This window comes from Halyomorpha halys, unplaced genomic scaffold (assembly GCF_000696795.3).
Source record: "Halyomorpha halys isolate HHAL.00 unplaced genomic scaffold, Hhal_1.1 Scaffold643.1, whole genome shotgun sequence".
Classification (NCBI taxonomy): Eukaryota; Metazoa; Arthropoda; class Insecta; order Hemiptera; family Pentatomidae; genus Halyomorpha; species Halyomorpha halys.
In genome coordinates, this window is record NW_027112666.1 from 76,058 (window position 1) to 84,600 (window position 8,543).

Here is an 8,543-nt window from a genome sequence, read left to right on the forward strand (position 1 = left end):
TTTTATACAGTTGTAAATAACAATAAAAATTATTAAAATAATTATAAATTATTTTTTTAAAAATGTACTATGACTATACAAACATGTATCAAAAACCAATTGTTTTACTAGTTGTATGTTGTGCATGAAGCAACCCACTGCAGTAAGGAAAACATTATAATTTAAATCATAGTGAAATTTTTAATAAAGTTATAACAAAGCTATAAAATTCCCTAATGATTATTTCAAGAGCATTACAGCTGGCGTTTATTATTATAGCCTGTATTTATTATTCTTTAGAAAAAAAAGTAACAAAAACAGAAAAGAGAGACTATTCCTAAAAAGATTAAATTTTCCTTTCTCAGTTTTAAATATTTTCCATTCTTTCCCTAAAAGCAAATAAAGTAGAAATACAAAATACGGACACCGATTTTGGCATCTTTCCAACATCCAAGCATTGGAGGCAACTGGAAGTGCCAGGAAGGGTGAACCGAAAACAGGAAATTAGTCCTATATGTAAATATTAATTTTCATACTTGGCAAATGGGAGAGTATTATTAAAACATAGACCAAATGAATACAAATTAAAAGAAGTTACAGAATGTACGGTGTTAGGTAGAAGTCGTTTTTCTTATGTCCTTGTGACGAACGTACCGTTTTTAGGTAAAAAGCAATAATTTCTTTTATTCTTATTCAAAGGAAAAAATTTAATTTTTGGGCCGAATATTATAATTATAATAATAATATTTATTTATTCTGGGATTGATCCCTTTTTATTACTTTAATTAAGTAATTACTTCAAAATAGATGAGTCTGCCAAGTATAGGTAGGGGGAATAAAAAATGGCGGCTGTTTCAAAGCGATAAAAAAAACTAATTTTTCTTTCCGAGATCAATATCTTAAAAAGTAGGTACAACACAAAAAAACCTAAGAGAACTTCATTTAAAGAAGAGTAAATTTGCTGAAATATGAGCCTTAATAGAGTTAATAAATTGATTTATAGTTGTTCGGACAAATTTTCATTTGCCAAATTTATATTCATACGTGAATATCATAAAAACTACTACCCCTACGAAGATAAGTGTCATAAATTACTTCATAGTAAGTTAAATTTCCTTTATTTTGAGTGTTGGCAGACATTATGGATCTAGAGATATACTTTTTCAAAAATCCAACATTTTATACGAACAACTAGAAATTAACATTTTGCGAGTTTATTTTATCAAATATCAGAAAAACTATTACTCCTGCAAAGGTAAACATTATTAACTTTTTACAGCAAATTCAACTAGCTTTAATTTGAGCGCTGGTAGACATCAGTGCGTCCAATGGTTTCTGAAATAAAGTTTTTCATAAATCAAATTTATTGTCCGAACAACTATAAATCAATTTATTTTAGCAAATTTCATCTAAAATATTACTACTACGAAGATAAACATCGTGAACTACTTTATAGCTCATTACACTAGCTTTAATTTGAGTGATAATAAACATCTGTACGTCAAATTGTTTTTGAGATATAATTTTTTCCAAATAAATTAACTAACTACTAATCTTTCAGTAGATTTTAAAGAAATTTTGCTTTTTAAAAAGCTATATCTCGAGAACTACGGACGTAAATAGCTCTTTTATGATTAATATTTCAGCAAATTTAATCTTCTTTAAATAATGTTCTCTTAGATTTTCTAGTATTGTAGGTAGTTTTTTTAAGATATACAGCTCCGAATGAAAAATCAATGTGTTTTTAAGGTTTTGAAACAGCCGCCATTTTTTAATCCCCCTACCTATACTTGGCAGGCTCATCGATTATGACTAGTAATTATACATATTTTTTATAGAAGCAATCAGAAATTAGGGTGAGATAACTGCCTTTTTTTCTTCCCGGCTCTTGTACTACTTAGAGTAAATTACAAAATAGAGATGAAATTACAAGATGTCATCAAATAAAATAATACAGTGAATTTAAAAATATACAATTAAACAACCATAATTAACAGAATATATAAAATAATGATAAAACAAATAAAATGAAACCACTTGTCATATCATAAAACATAAGATGACTTCTGATAGTAAATAAAATGAAAAAAAAAGAAGATAAAAAATCAAATACAATTAAACTAAAAAGTAATAAATGAACAGATATAATTTCTGCTAGTGTACATATTTACATTTATAAACGAAGATCTAAGACATAAAATACAGAAAATATATAAAGCTTTTTTGAAACTTTCAATTGTTATTCTTCCGGAATTGGGTGTACAGAAGAATTATACAACAAACAATTAATTATAAATTGTTTCCGATATTTTGTACTTCAACTATAAAGCATTTATAAAATTAATTTTGACTGTCATATTTCACCTAGGTACCTTGTTTGTTTATTTCAATTGGAGTGATGTACCAACGTACAGTTAAAAAAATCACGCAGTATGCAAAAGGGTTAATATGCAACAGGGAAAAACGACATTTTCGAGGCACAGCTTGTACATTAGGATGAGAAGTAGGAAAACTATGTATGTTAAATACCTATAATTCTATTTTTAAAAAAACCTTAGGTATTTTATGTTGTGTATTTATTATTATCTACCCTTAATTATTTCTATAAAAAATTTGGTGTCCATTGATAAAATGACCACTGTCCTTTCGTACAAAAGAGAGTTTGTAACAAAAGACACATTGTTTTGATATTTCAACGCTCAAATAATAGAAATAGGAGTTGAAAAAAAAAAATGTTTTTTTCGGGCAGAGAGGGAGAGAGTTGGTATACTCCTCCAATTCAAAGGCAAGATGGAACTAAAAAGAGGGGTGTAGACCACGCCCTTGGAGCTCAAATCGTCAGATTAATAGGAATGTCCACTATTGTAACTGAAACTAAAGGCGATCGGTGATCAGCTCTTATGCCATGCTATCAACAGGCCCACCATTTTGACTTCACATTTTCTGGCAGCTAGTTAAAATATATTTTAAATTATTTCATATAAAATTCATCCTTAATTTAAAACTAGTCTTCTACTATTAAACATTTTAAATCATAAACAGTTTTTTTTTTAATTTAAATTACATCTTTAATAGATATCATATGTCTACTCAATTAATCTTTAAATATGTAACAATTTAAACACATTCTAATTGTCTTAAGCCTGTAAGAAAGATTTAAAAACATATAACTACTGAAGGTGGTATTCAAAATAAAGAATTCCAGTTCCTTGTCAAAACAAAACAACGTGCGAAGGTCGTTGTTAAAAAGAGGGAACAAAGTATTCGCTGGTTAAGGCAGGTTGTGATGACCTAGTTAGGGATAATGTTGAGTTGTAATGTTCTTTACTTCGGGCCTCATCTAGTTTCAGTTTAAACAAACTGGTTCTTCGGTCCACAGAAACAAGGGCAACTAAAGTTTAAACGTTCGCCCTCTGGGCCACATTACTATGGTTGTTCGTCCTCAATATATTTACAATGGTTAACTGTTTAAGATAGTTACACCGCCGCTACTCGATTTCAATGTTTTCAGCACCGTATGGAAACTCTGACAACCGTTTAAAAAATAGATTAAAAAATAAAATAAAACAATAATTACATAACTACAATGATAATGCAGAGAGCAATAAACCCCCTTAAATAAATAAAAAAACTGTGAAATAATAGCCTAAGCAATTCATGCATTGCAAAAAAATAAACGAGTCTTCGAAAAATATTCCCTTTAATTTGACCGTTAAACCTTCAACCTAATTTTAACATTGAAAAAACGTTAGCAGCAGAGCTCAGTTACTAAAAGATCATTTTTTCTTAATTTTTATCTGTAATCAGATGAGAAGTTATTAAATTTTATTTAAATTAATTGCTAGACGTTATTTAATTTAGTTATTAATTAATGCTTAAAACCGCCAATGAAATAGTTCAGAAGATCGGGCAAAAGGTGAAATTCCCAAAAGGTACTTCAGTATATAGTTTAAGGAACTTTTGCCCAAATTTTCCGCTATTTTTTTTTCTACACATTTCAATGTAAATTCGTTTTTCTAGAAAAACTTTCTTATTTAGTAAGATTTAAATCCATATTAAATAAGTCGAAGCTTTTTGCAGAAAATGCTGATATCTACCGCTATTTATTTTAAAAAATATTTGATGTGAAATCTACTCTCATCAAAGTATCATGTTTTCAGCCTAAATAATTATAAATCATTAAAATATATTTCTTATTTACAAAAATACATAAAATAAAATATTTAATGTGAATATAATAATCGAAAATCTCTTTACAAAAGTAAAACAACTTTTTTCTGCACTAAAAGCTAAAGTGTAGTTGTAATTTTACCAATCATTTGTATTTAATTAGCAGCTTATAAAATATTAAGTATTTTTAATACTTTAAATAGATTTATAAATTTAATTTTTTTAAAAGACACAAATTGATTTAAATTCATAAAACTACTTAATATAAATGGTATTGGAATTAAAATTACTAGAAAATTTTTTATACCGTTTAGGACACGATTTATTACCAGTTAAAGGAGCAGTGACCTACAACCTGGGAAACCCAACCACAACCCGAAGACTGAAGCCCAGGATGCTGCAGGACATCCTGTTATAAATTTTATATTTATCAGTTCTGTTATGTTCACACTAAAATTTTATTTCATCATAATTTCTTTCTTTTTCCTCTTCACATTTTTCTTAACTTCACTTTCTTTTTTTTTCCATTGGAAAACAATTATTTATTATGTTAAATTTATTAATGTCATAGTTTTTGTTATTAACAAAAACAACTATTATCTATTTATTTTATCTATTTTTTTTTGTTTTCTTAATAACATTGTATATAGTTATTATTATTATTATTGGAGCGACGGACCGTGGAGGTCTCGCGCGCTGTACTAAGGAAATACATCACACATTTCCTGACGTAGTTTTTTCATAGGGTGGGTTCGTCACTCCCATACCTATTTTTTTTAGTGCCACACATTGGCTAATGTTGGCCCCACAAATGCCCAGGGGGAAGCTGAAAAGTGAGTTTTTATAATTGTATGCTTGAAAAAAACCAGAGTGGGCCGAGGCTCGAACTCACAACCTTTTGGGTTGGCAGACAGGCGCGTTGCCATGCTACTACCGTCGCCCTCTAAAGTTAATTCTTAAAAAACAAAAAAAAATTTAACGACTTGAAAGCCCCTTCTGTCTTAAATGGTCTTAAAAAGGGGAAAATCTACAGTTTCTTAAAAAAATGTTGTCTAATTTACTATACTTCCTAGCGTCTTACTCAAGATTTTTTTAGATACTGCTTCCAACTCAACAAAAAAGTAATTTCCTTTAAATAATTACTAATTATTTTTCTCCTTGTCTATATGGATTTTTGAACTGTATGTATATAATAAAATCTATAATGATAGAGAAGAGAATATCCTTTGTACAAAAATACACAAAGGTGATGCTGATAATGATCCTGTGAAAGGTTTAATTAGGATTAACAAATAGGTTTGTGGCCGTGTTATTTCTCTATAAAGCTAAAAAGCCTTTTTGTCATCAATAAACAATTTTATCTCTGTCTAGCATTCGAAATTATTAATTTAATAAAAGTATAGCCTTAGAATTTAATTCACCATTCATATAAATAATTTTTTATAGGAATAATGGTTACCCAAAAGCACAAGTTTCATACGAAATTCAGAGGCGGTAGTAAAATCGGATTAAAATAAATACTTTTCGAGGAACAGTATAAAAGAAATCACGATAATTACAATATTTAATGTTTATAATTACACGTTGAGATAACAAATTCTGAGTAGTTTAATATTATTCGGCCTAAAAAGGGCCTTAAAAGTAAAAAAATCAGCTTTATTTGCTCCATTGATCCATTATTTGCTCACACACGTACAAACGAAGTTTCCTTAGCCTACCTATATAAAAAACCTCTTGCTTGATTTTTCCCACAGAATAAGTGTAAAGTGGGTTTAATATATTTTCTATCGAATACCCTCAACTCCTTCTCCTTAACAATGTAAACAATTTTTCTTGATACGGAGGTTTCAAACACGGCTCGTCGGGTTGATTTTATTCATAAGCAACAAATCAAATTTACTAAAAAAAAAAAATAAATAATAATTTATTCATTTTAATATCAATTGATTGCAGGAATAATCTACCAGGAATCAGACCATTCCTGCAGCACCACTCGGTAAGGGTTCGAGTCGGAAGCGGTTTCCAGAAAGGTCCCACTCACATGTGGGATACCCCAGGAATCTCCGCTATATTAATTTTCACTGCTGAAACTGTCGGAGCAAAGTGGATTACATTATGGTTTACGTCGATGGTTACTTCGTCGGCGTAAAATACGTTACGACAAAATAGTCATCGACCATAGTCCAGTGAGTGCAGAGACAGACAGCCACGACATGCGGAGAGGCTTGTTCGGAAATAACCAAGAAACTGCAAGGATTGAATATTACTGTCAATCCGAAGAAGACTGACTGCATTATTTTCTCCTTCCAGAAGAACAAGCGCCCTCTCCCTAAAATCTGTAGTGTAGCAGGGTGTCACAGTGTCATATATCGACAGCCAGTGAAGTGTACGTGGGTCTCTTGACAGACATCTGACGCTGGTTAACCACTGCCATAAGAAAAACAAGTTAGTTGGGACCAAGGCTTACAGGCCTAACCACTTGCTAACATCTAACCCTTCTTTGCGCCTCAAGTTACAGATTTACAAAAGCATGCTCACACCGACCCTTCTCGAAGGAGCACCCACTCCTCTAAGACTTAAGAATAAAAAAAACATACTTAATAAAAATAAAATTTTAATCTTAAACCTTGGTAGGATAATTATGCGTTTAAATTATTAATTAATTAACCTTAAAAGATTTATTTATTGTTATCTTACTATTGGGTAATTAGGAAAAATATGTCCTACCTTTGGTGAGAAAGTCACACGTCCTAAGCACCCTGCTTTAATTTAAATTCTAATATATTCCATATTCCTATCAATTCAGTTATAATGCGGCTTAGTTCCTTTACAGTCAGAATTTTTTTCAGTTTTAAATAAAAAAAATATATTTTAATGATATTTTTTTTAATTGATCATTATTTTTAATAAACTATTTTCTATACAAGGGATATTCATGATCTTTAGTTTAACATGTTGAAGCGTTTTAAACAGAAAACTTATGTTAAATGGAGAAATGTTTCTTTCTTGTACCATGTTAAAACGATTTAACATACAACACGGTTGAGAGTCTGTTACTGAGGTCTATTAAATAGAGAATCACGTCACGCAACAGACCAGCTTAGCTCGTCACCGTTTTATTTGTTGTCGTGTTAGGTTACTTACTCGTATTTTGTTAGTATTGTTTTGAATGTTTTTGAAACTAATAAAGCAATGAATGACAATAATAATAGCGTAATGGCAGTTGTCAATTAGCTCATCTTTATTCTCTTCCTCACAAGTCAGAAGATCAACAAGACACTCGGTAGCCAAACTTTTACACAACTTCTACTTTTCACTTACTTTAGACATGTTGTAATAAATTACTTTAATCAAAAACTAGAAGTAAACAATAAAATGAAGTTTTAGAAGGAAAGGTTATAAAGTAAGCTGCTCAGAAAATCCGCTAGGAGCTCTTATGCAGTTAACCTTTAACATGACTTGAAATTGGGCTGCTCATAATCCTATACTTATAACATTTAACATGGTAAAACATTGTACATTTAACATAATATCTTGAATACCCCTATAGCCTACTATATGTTAATGTTATTATATGTTATTATACTATATGTTATTATACCTATATAACAGTGGTAAAAAAAAAAATTAGCTGTTCCATCTAGAGCTTTATTATTCCGTAATCGGAGGAATAAATTTTGAATATACGATCGATTTTAAGATCATGCGCACATGTATCGATTTAATTTATATATTTATATATTGCTCAGTAACAATCTTTACATATATATTAAAATTTATCTTTTTCAGATTTTTTTTGGCATATTTTTCGAAAAATGAGAACACAATCCTTTTTTCAGAAAACCCTTTAATTGTTAAATCCAGGATTAAACTAGACGTTTTCATGGCTACGGAGTTTAAAAGTCTTCTTAAATACTAACCATAAAACCCTTTGTCACTTCTTTAAAATTAGCTCTAGACATTCTAAATTCCTCGAGACAGGTTGAATTCCATTAGCGGATTGCAGAGGTAGTTAAGAACCATTAAGTTGAGCTTGGCTGTTAGTGAACTGCCAATAGTCCGGCTCAAACTTCCTTCCTCTTCAACTTGCAAATCAAATTATAATTCTGACCGTGCTCCTGCCTCTATAACTTTATGACATCAATATATCTACATTAGTAGCTGAATAAATTATAAATATAAGTGTATATATTGTTTTTTGATATTATCGTTTTAAAGATCCCATGCTCAAGATATATTTTAACTTTTCATGTTTTTTTATTTCTTCTTGAGTATAATTGTATTATCGAAGACATAGATCATGTCAACATTATCGATTTTAAGATCCTGCGATATCCTCACACAAGACTGAAAAGACAGGAAACTGCACGCAGATTCCGACTACTACAGCACTT